Here is a 10,948-nt window from a genome sequence, read left to right as displayed (position 1 = left end):
TTATATGTATATATAATGCCTATATGTATATAATGTATACATAACTGTGTACATAGAGTCTAGTAAAACTAGTTACAGGTGTCCCTTGCTGATGTATTTTAAATGGAACTGATCTGTGTTGATAGAAAAAAAAAGGTTGTATCAGCAGCAAAATACAAAACTGAAATTACTTACTAAAATGTAAGCAAATAAAATAGACTGGAAAGAGTGTTTCTGCCAGTGGTTATGTTCCAAGCCATAGAAGCCTGGTAGACCCCCCATTTTAAGGGATATTCAGAGAGAAGGGAAGGCAATGCTGGAAGCTTGGAGAAAGCGGAGAATATGTAAGAGCAACTTGCATTACAAGTTACTTCATGCTGTGTTGCCATCCTGTTCACCTTTTACACATGCATCCCTTGTGTGGATTTTTCAGACAGTAGTTTTGCCATTTATTTGCAAGGAGTATAAAACACTGACATAGCCTGTTCATGTGGTATTAGACCTGGAATACACCTGTCTGGGATGGACAGTGAGCACTGTGGACAATGCTGAGGTTTAATAACATTTCTAGACTGTGTTAACATATTCTGTTAATCTGCTCCTCATTAATCAAAGTAATTTCTGCCTTTGTGGGCATGAGCCAGTTTGATCAGACTTCATGGCAGAAATGCACAACATGGCTTAGGTAGCAGATTCTGCCAGATCAGGAGCTCTTCTAGGGGTTTAATTGCATCAGAGTAAAAAGGGGTACCACAGGTAAGTTTTGTATTTTAAAAAATATCCCCTTTCTGAAATAAAATGATTTTATGAACATTAGTAATTCCAAAACCTTTATTTCAGCAGACTTTGTGAAGTGTCTGCCATGTAAAAGCCATAAGGGCCATGTACTGCCTTCTGAGCAGTACTTTATTTCACACCTTTTAACTTCCAGCTTCTGCATGGGGCTTGGACTAGCCATCTATTTCTTCAATATGGGGTAAGAACAGGATTTTCAAGGATTTATTTGAGTATTGTCTGTGTGTGAGAAACCCTCCCACTGAGCTCAGTGGTGACTGAAAGAAGTAATGGGAAGGGTATGTGTGGTTAGCCAGAGAAATGGCAATGTCTGAAACTCTCTAAGGGAAAAATAGCCTTCCATACTAGTGAAAAACTGTCCTTTAGTTAACACTTTTGTCTTGGAACTAGAGCATGCCCATGAGTTTGGCTTTAATAAATCAGATCATCATGCAGAGTCAGCCATGAGGACTCAATGTAGGGCTTTCAACACCAAAATCACAAGCTGTGATACCCTAGATGAATACCTAAAATGAGAATTCTTTTCAGAGTGGCACAATAACATATTGAGCTCATGAATGCCATGCTTAGCTCACACTGAAGTCATACTTCCCCTGAAATGAATGATAGTTTTTCCTTTATTTTTATGGTTCCTCATTATACTTGGCATGCCATTGGGAGTGGCACCCACAAGAATTTGCTCACTGCTGTAGTTCACTGACATTAGGATTTCTTCAAGCCTCTAATTTGGAGCAAATCAAATACTTCCCATCTTTTTGCTCACAACAGCAAATGGGAAAAGTGGAATTTCATAAACACATCCCATTTTGGGGGCAACTCCATTTTTAATGGAACTTCTGTCCCTGCTCCAGAGAACGGAGATAGTCTTCATGGAGGCATTTCTGAGTTGCAGGCAGCAAGGAGGAATTTGGGATTAGTATCAGAACAGAAGTGTGGGCTTTTCTGCCTTCTGCCTTATCCTTTCGTGCAGTGTGCAGGGAAGTGGCTCCTGGGCAGTGGTTTCCTCCTGCATTCACTGTTCCCATGGATATGAGGTGCATGGCTCCAGGTGTGCCAGTTGCACCCACATATAACCTGAAAGCCTCTTTCAGTTACATAGGAGCAGAGCACATGGGGATCTTTGGGTCAGAGCTGACTGTGGAAGCTCATAAAATTGCATTTTATTCTGGTTCTACTCCCAGGCACAGGTGGTTTAGCAGAGTACAGCTTTGCTGTCAGCTTTTTCTCTTGTACAGTCATGGGAACAGATGGTGAAAGGATTGTTGGGTTTTTTGGTTTGTTGTTGTTTTTTTTTTAATACAAGCCAATGCTACTTTTCCTAGGAAAAACTCATCTTGTAGAAACTGCAGTGTCTGAGTAAATTCAGTGAGTAACAGCATAATCCATTTTTTGCAGCCTGGATATTATGGATCCATCTGGCCTTGGGATCAGCCCTTATTGTCTCATTGACAGATACCTAAAACAACAGACTTAAAAACAGAGGAGTAAGTAGTACACACTTTGGAGAGCTGTTGTTGGGAGCTTCACAGCACCAAGCTGTGACTCCCAGTGACAGAGGTACCAGCCAGATGTTCTCCTCCACACGTGAGGCACAGGAATGGGCTTCAGGCATTCTGGCACCATTTCCTGACTCCACTACACATTCCTGCTGCTTCATATGTCTTTCTACGCCTCTTTCTGTGCTCCATGTTGGATGGGAATGTGACTTCCTGACTCACAAATGTGATGTGTTTGGGAGAGGCTCAAGTGCAACTGTTCTGCAGTCAGCTCGTAGCTGAAGTCAAGCAGATGCCTTCCTTAGGTATCATGGAGCAATAGGGCATATTTGGGGTACATTTAGCCTCAAATGAAAGCTTCACTCAGGTCATGTACTTGGGGAGGAAGTTTTTGGGTGTTTGTGATGGGTGTTGACAATAACCTTGGTCTTTTGCACTGACTTTGGAAAGCTGTTTTAGTAAATAGATAAAAGACATTTCTGCCTTGATCCTTCCATTGGCCTCCTGTGTATTTCCCTGTAATCCAAACCCTCTGCACAATACCCACACACCACAATCCTCATTCCAAGAGACCATATGCTTCGTTGCCTTAAGCAGTTCTGCTCTTCCCTGCCTGCTTCTTGGAGGAGTTGTACATATATATAATAATAACTAAAATGACTGAGCAGAAATTCACTCAAAGAAATGGCTGTTGGTTGAGAGTGACCTCGAAAAGGAGGAACACTGTGATGTGCTGGTGAGGCACAGAACACATCATGAGCTGAGTTCCACAGCCATTGACATGTCGTGGGCAGCTGAGGAAACCCAGCCCATCTTCTCTTGAGAGCAAGGACTGAGCTGCTGTGCTGCCATGTGAAAAATGTTATTAATTCCTGTCTTTTTTTTGGTGTCTGTTTTAGTGTTGTATAGCAGTACATATCAATTTATCTACATTGCCATATTCACAGCACAAAAAGCTTGTAAAGAAGGAATGAAATCTACTAGTGCAAAAAATTATTCCTTTGCTAGTATGGTCTTTTACTCAATATTCCCTTTCTAATAAGGGAGAGGAAGAAGATAGAAATTATTAATCCCTGAGATTTTTAACACATCCTGATTTAAGCAGTAGGAAGAATAGATGTGTCCCTGTGTAAAGAAGTCACATCAGCTTATTTAACTGTAAAGGTGAAAATATTTATACAGCCTCTCTTTATGTGTCTCTGAAGCCCTGGATGCTGCAGGATTGCATTTCAGCACTGTGACACAAATGATGGAGAGAGTCCTTTTTCAGTACAAGAGACTTGGGGTGTGCTCTCTTCTTTTGGTTCAGTTATATATGTATAAATATATATATATACACTGCTACTATTATTAGCAATCCCCTGCATGGGTTGGGAAAGCAACCCATGCTCTCCTTAGCCTGGGTTGACATTACTTGATTTTTGAAGCCAAGTTCCTTGGATGCTCCATGACGGCCTAATCCTATGCTTAAGGATAAATTCATCACTTGAATCCTTCAACTAGTGACTTGAATAACTTAAACTAATGTGGTGGTCAGACTGGCTCAATGCAGCAGGCTGATTTTTACCTGAGGGTCCTTAACATTTCTCTAGGAAATGCATGAATACATTAGCAGAAATTTGATGGAATAAGTTCAGTAACATAATTTGGAAGAGAGAAAGAGCCACAATGCCATTTTGCCTGATCTATACCTATAGTAATTTTCAAGTTGTTACACACACACACACATACATAAATACACACATACATTTACATACATATGTATGTGCCCAGATATTTATAAAACGAACCACAGCCTTTCAATTGTGTGTGCTGTGATTCATCAGCAGGAATAGTTTTTGGCAGGGACATAATTTCAAATCTTCTGCTGAGGATGCCTGCCAAAACCTTGTTGGACAGAGATAGGATGAGGAAAGTTATTTATAAATGGGGATAATTAGGTCCTGTGCTTATTAGTATTGAGAATGAGACAGAAAGACGACATGTGGAGTAATGAGTCTTGTAATATGAGAAGAAGCTTTTCATGATTTTCTAATTGTTGATAAAAACCATAAAAAAATGACCCCTCTCAGGTGAAAAAACATCATTTTGTGCTGCTCCCATCCATGAGATTCAGACTGCGGGTGTGTATGCTATTTTGTAGGACAGGTCTCAGACCAATGAAAGCTTGGAATACTTCCAGAGGATCCAGGTGTTGACTGTAATAACTGAAATTAGACTCTGTTTCCTCAGTCCTGGACTTTGCATTTTGTGTTCAGGCAAAAACAAGCACTGATCAGACACAGGAACTGCATGAACTCCTCTTATTTGGAAGCAGTGCTCACAACCACACCGTCAGGAGAGAGCACTGTGCTGTCTGGTGCTCTGCTGATCAAGGCTATTTCTGTTTTCCAGCAGTCATGTAGATGTATGTTACACCCCTTTTTTCTTCAAGAGATACTGTCACTGGGACAAATCCATCTTTCTATTGGTATTCTCCCTAGAGGTACAAATCCAGTGAGCACAGTGTGAAATTGATCCCCCAGAGTCTGAAGAGCACCTGTGCTCACACAGACTCTGCAGAGCACCCAGGACAATGCTCTCAGCCACTACTACACATGAGTCGGTAACACGGTGAGTCAAGAGAATAGCAATTAATATGAAAGATTTCTTAGCTCCTGGCTTTGTACCAAGCTTACTAGATAGTGTGACTAATGTGTAGCAGACACTTGAGTGCACATCCGTGTTGAAACAGTTGAATATCCATTAACTTCTCTTACTTCCAAGCTGTTTGGACTAGTCTCACAATGCTTTGGATTTTTAAGCCCTGAAGCTCCTGAAGTCTCAAGTAAATGGTTGCTTTGGGGGTTTCTGAATTTTTCACTAGAGGTGAGGGGAAGAAATTGTGTTCAGCATTGCAGAGAGAAGCTTGAAATACAAAAATGAAATCTCTCCAAAGGTCATTATTTCTCCTGCACAGTGTGGGGGTTTTTATGTGCTGGCACAATACTGACAAGGTCCACTGCCTTCAGGAAAGATTATTCATATATTAAAAGGTAGATGCAGTGTAAGAAAGTGCCTGGCTTGGCCTGGGCCTTGGTTTCTCTGAAGTGGGGATGGTGTTGGGAGAGCTTGTCTGGCTAAATTGGAGCCACAGTTGCTATCTCTGCCCTGTCGCCAGCAGAGAATGTCACCTGTGTGGCTGAATATCCTCCGGGTTCTCCAGACCTGGAGTTAGCATCACTTCCCCCAAAACTATTTCATCCCTGTTTTTTGCCTGCACATCCTCAATGCAGCCTGTATGTGAAAACACTGCATTTAAATGCTGTTGCCAAAAAAAAGAATCAGCGGGGTTTAGACAGCCTGTGCCAAGCTCATCCCTAGGGTGATTTTTTTGAAGTAAAGCAGGGAATATCTAAAACAGCTCCTGGCAGAGAGATAGGAAAGGGTATTTGGAAGAGCTAGAATATTGCCTTTGTATTTCTTGTAAAGCATTAAAAGGATCCTTAGAACTAGAAATCTCCTAAAGTGTGTAATTATGTACGTCATGGTGTCTCAGATGGTTCTGCAAGCAGCGCAGTCTCTTTCCTGCTAAGGGAATTTTGCAGAGAAGGTTTTTTGGTAGTTTGCAAGGGCACCCAAAAGCAGTGCTGAGTTTACAGACTGCAGTGCCTAAATATTAAATGCTCTGTAGTGACAGTTACTATCAAATGCAATAGAAGCCAACACTGTCAAGACCATAACAACTATTTATTTTTCTTTCTAAAACAGAAAAATAAAGGAAAATGGCGCAAAGGGAGATCAGTTGAACTTTGCAAAAGCAGCATATGCTGTTGCAAAAGCAAATTCTCACTTGCTAGTCAGAATTAGGAGAAATGCCTGTGTTGTTTCATTGTTGGGAGCTATCAGCAGCACCTGTGCTTCATTAGCAAATCAAAGTTTACTGTTATCTAAGACAAAAACGTTGAGGGGGGCAGGTGGTCCTCGAGGCAATGACATCAAATCCCCTTTTGTTTCCTGGAGAATGATTACAGTGAAATACTTTGCTTATGTTTCCATTCTTTAGACCATCTGTTTCAAATTAAACCCTTCTGGCATGATACATCATCATTTATTAGAGCATTACATTAGATAATGCAATGTTAGCACGGCTGTTATAAACCCTTAGTTTCATGAGTGTGACTTCAGGGACAGAACTGAGGTGTTTACTTAATGAAATGGCCAGAGACTGTAATAAAACTAGTTTTCCAGTTCAGAAATTATTTTTTATAGGTCTTTCACAATTACATTTTTGGTGTGTCTTGATTTGCAACTCTGAATGTGTTTGGTAGAGTGAAAACTTCTGGCTTTAGATGACTGAAAGCGAAGGTACTAAGAAGGACTTGTCAGTAACAAACTGTGACACCTGATGCTGGAAACACAATCCCTGCACATGATGGGACATCAATTTCCATAAGGCTCCAAAGCCCTGTAGCATTCAAGGCACACCCCATGTGATTCTGGAGCCCATGAAAATCTGGCAGGTAACACCCCCACATCTGAGGGAATTTTCCAAGTTTTCATTCTTGTCCTCTGTAGTAACTTTTTTTTTTTTTTTGCTTTCCATTAGAGGCAAAGCTTCATATGCCAATAGACAGAAGACAGACTTTGGTCCTAGAACTGCCCTGTCACAGTTTAAGAAGTACAAGACTTTGCAAGGAGACTTTTTTAAAATTCTCTGTAGTCCTGGTGTACTAAAGAGGCTCACTCCCTCCTTACTAAAGGAGTAGGGAAAGTGTTTCAGTCACAGGCAAGAAGAGCAGTTTCTTATAGCTGTATTTGAGATACTTCAGTTTACCAGTGATGCCCACTGTTACTAAAAAATTTCTTTCAATCTACTTCAGTTAGAAAGATGGTGACTGTAAGTGCAAATTTAAGAAATGGATTAATCATTCATGATATAAAGACTTTGTATGCTTTAGATAAGGCGAAGCCTACTTTTAAATATGCTTATAGAGAGTGTGCCTGGGGAAGAGGGCAAGTCTTTAATCTTAAATGAGCTTCTCTTTTTTTTTTCTGGTCAAAGGAAATCTCAGGAATCCTCTAGTAGGTGATTCACAACACCTAGATTAAATTCGAGATCTGAATCACTGCTAAAATACATATATGTAGAGTTTCTTTCATGCCAAAATCTCCCAAAATTCTGTGCTGTATTTAACCAACACAGTATTTGTGTAGTTCTGCTTACCCTTCAGCAATGCAGTCGGATACAGTCAGGAAGCCAGCATCTGCTTCAAAGTATTTTTTTTGTTTTTTATCTGATCAAATCATACTAACCAGAGTTGCTTAAAAGCAGTATTCTCTCTTGCTCTATTAAAAAAAAATGCATTAAGTGAGCTTAAGTAGCATCATTTTATAACCCAGAAGTTTAAACTAGTGTATCATTTAAATGTTGCAGGGTCTGAAGCAGGCCAGGATGACATCAATATTTCCTTGAGGAAGGCCAGCAGTAAGTCCACAGTGTATGTCTGAATACATGTGGTTCAAGTGACATAATGTTAAATTTTTTCCTCTCTCTCTCTTGCTCTTTTGAGAGTAAATTTACACTTTTTTTTTTTTAAATATTGGGAAAGTGATACATAGTAAGTAAATATTTTTGAGGTCATGGAAGAGGATTTTCAGAACCACATTTTCCTTGTTTCAAATGTCCTTTTATTACTCTGTTTTGTCTAAAAAAAATGCCTAAAAGTTCATAAATTTTGCTTGCCAGTTGTAAGCTAGAGACCTGCCCTTGCTCTCCCTGTAGCTAATGGTAAAACAGCCAAACACTGACTCATCCCTGTAGCGATCCAAGTCCTATCCAGAGATGAGCTGTTTGTATTCCTGGTGAAGTTAACCCTGGGGGCTGCTGTGGGCCTGTTTTGCCACAGGATTTTTCTGCCTGCCAGGGGAAACCATTTGTTGGGCCCCACTTGTGCTGACCTTTCTGCCAACCTTTTGCTAGCTTGCTCATTTCTCTTTTCTTTGTTGTGGTCACAGCATAGTTCAGAGGCTGTCCTAACCTTGGGTATCCTCCTTGAAGGTATCTCTGCATCTAACCACAGAAATGGGATAAGCCCCTGGGAATCATCCCTGAGGATTGGACCTATGGCATCAGTAGCACAAGCATTTACTGTTTTTGCTAACAGAATAATTCCATTAGTGGGCATCAGTAGGTTGTTATCCTCTTAGATGGATTTTCTGCTTACAGATGAAATATAACACAATAAAACTGGATTACAATAGCAGCAATATAAATACACATAAAAAGAACAAAGAGTGAGAAGCTGGGTAGTTACTGATGGAACACAGGATTGTACATTCAAGCTAATAGTAGGCTTCAACATTATTTTTAGAGATTTCTTTTTTAACCTAATTGAATTGCAAGTTTCACAAAGTGGTAAACAATCTAATTAACATCTTTTGACATACTGAGGAAAATCTAAAGTAATCTCAAAAGACTTTTGCACATAAATTGTCTAAGTGCCTTAGTACCTAATCTGTGCAAAAATAAACTGCAGAATGGAGCAGAGGCACAGGAGATTCCTGATGGTGAAGAATGACAGCCAAAAATGCAGCACTGAGGCAAACAATCACTACTATCCGTTTTCATTTTCTAGCACAATGAGGTTACCTAGATGTTCAGCAATACTTTTTTTTGTGCTGAGAATACAATTTTGACTATTGCTTAACAACAGTCTCAAACTTTTCTGGTGGAGAAAAGTTTTAGAACTCATTTGTAGGACTCTGGGAGACTGAGACCTGGGGAAAAGGGACTGTACTACTTTAGGAGGTGAGATTTTTTGAAACCAAACTTTTTTCTTCCGGGCTCTTGGTAAGAAAGAACATACACAATATGAATACACACATCTCCCTATATAATAAGATAAACTGAAGAATAAAATCAATGTTTTAAGGCTATATAAGAAGAAACAGAAAGCTGAGCGCCATATATACAGAGAATGAGCAGGCAAGAAGGATAAAAGAGGGCCTGTAGCAGATTTTCATCAGGGTCTGATTCACTAATGTGACCCCTGGGAGCCACTGTTGGTCTGTGAAATGCCCCAGGGCCAAAGGACCTGTGCTCCAGTCAGATGTGTATCTCCTCTGCACCGTATGTGTGTGAGACAGAGACACAGAGTGGTGGACAGGGGAAAGACACTCTGCTGGAAAAGCCGGAAGGTGGCTTAACTAACAGAAATACCATTTTCTTTTGGGCAAGCACAGCACCCTTGTAGCCTGTTAGCCCCAGGGCTCAGGGGAGCATATCTCTGTGAGCTCAGGGGGGACAGGCTCTGGTCTCAGTTGCTCCGGAGTCACTCACACTGGTTGAAATTTGGCAGTTGGAAACTGTTTGCCCACCTGGCATGTTAGTGGAATAACAGGAATAGTAGTATAGAATTTGTAGTGTGGGGAATGTGGGTATGGAGTTGGAGCTTGAACAGGTGGACAGGAGCGGTAAGAATGCATAATTAAATATGCAAAGACTGGATAATGGAATCTCTAAAATCTGCTGGCATCCCAAAGTCCACATTCGGCAGCAGTTCTGTCACCATTTGCAAACTACTGAATCTGCCAGGTAGAAACCAGTGCTGATTTTGGGATGTCAGCCCAGGAAAAGGGGGCTCTGTTCCGGTTCCCTTTCCCTGAGGCCTCTGTCGTGAGGTTAAGAACGGACCATTGCCTGTCTACAGGTAATTAACATTCCAGTGTGAGATAATGAACGTTCCAGTCCTTCTTCTGAAGGGAGTCTCCATATGAAGAGGGGAGCAGTTCAGGCTAGAGGCACAAGTGGTTGAACAGAAATGCCTGAGCAGATGCTGCCAGCTCTGCTCTGTTGAGTCCACCTGACTGTAACCGCTTTTATTTCCCAAAATGCAGGTTTCCAGTGCTGACTGTGAGAGATTGGTTCCTGTATCACAGAATCACAGAATTGTTGGGGTTGGAAGGGTCCTCTGGACATCATCCAGTCCAACCCCCCCAGTCCACGCAGGGTCACCTGGAGCAGGTGACACAGGAATGCATCCGGCTGGCTTTGGAATGTCTCCAGAGAAGGAGATTCCATGACCTCCCTGGGCATCTGTTCCAGCGCTCTGCCAGCCTCAACATAAAGTTCTTCCTCATGTTGAGGTGAAACTCCTGGTGTTTCAGGTTGATGCCATCGCCCCTTGTCCTGTCACTAGGCACTAGACTGAACAGGCTCAGCTCCCACAGTCTCCCCTCACAGGAGAGATGCTCCAGACCCCTCATCACCTTCACGGCCTCTGCTCGACCCTCTCTGGTAGCTCCTTGTCTTTGTTGCACTGCGGAGCAGCTGCACACAGTGATAAGGCTCAGGGCTTATCACTCAATATGACGGGCTTGGCAGCGCTCGGTTAGTGGCTGGACTCAGGGTAAGGTCTCTTCTATCCCGAAGGTCTGCTCACCGCACCGGGCGGTTACAGCAGGCCGGGCTGGCGGGGATCCCCTCCAGCCCCACACGGTGACCCGGGTTGGGACCGGCCGGGCAGGACCAGCCATGAGCCCGGCCTGAGGCGAGCACAGCTCCGCGGGCACCGCGGCCGGGGGAGAGAGGCCGGGCCCGTGAGGGTGTGCGAGGTGCGGGGGTGCCGGTGGGCTCGGTGCCGCCCCGCTCCTGCTCCCGTTCGTGAGGAATCTTGCCCCGCGCCGCGCTCCGTCCG

This window comes from Lichenostomus cassidix, chromosome 15 (genome assembly GCF_008360975.1).
Source record: "Lichenostomus cassidix isolate B80296 chromosome 15, HeHo_3.0, whole genome shotgun sequence".
In the NCBI taxonomy this organism is placed as follows: Eukaryota; Metazoa; Chordata; class Aves; order Passeriformes; family Meliphagidae; genus Lichenostomus; species Lichenostomus cassidix.
The sequence above is the reverse complement of the archived record's forward strand: the minus strand, read 5'-3'. Positions refer to the sequence as shown.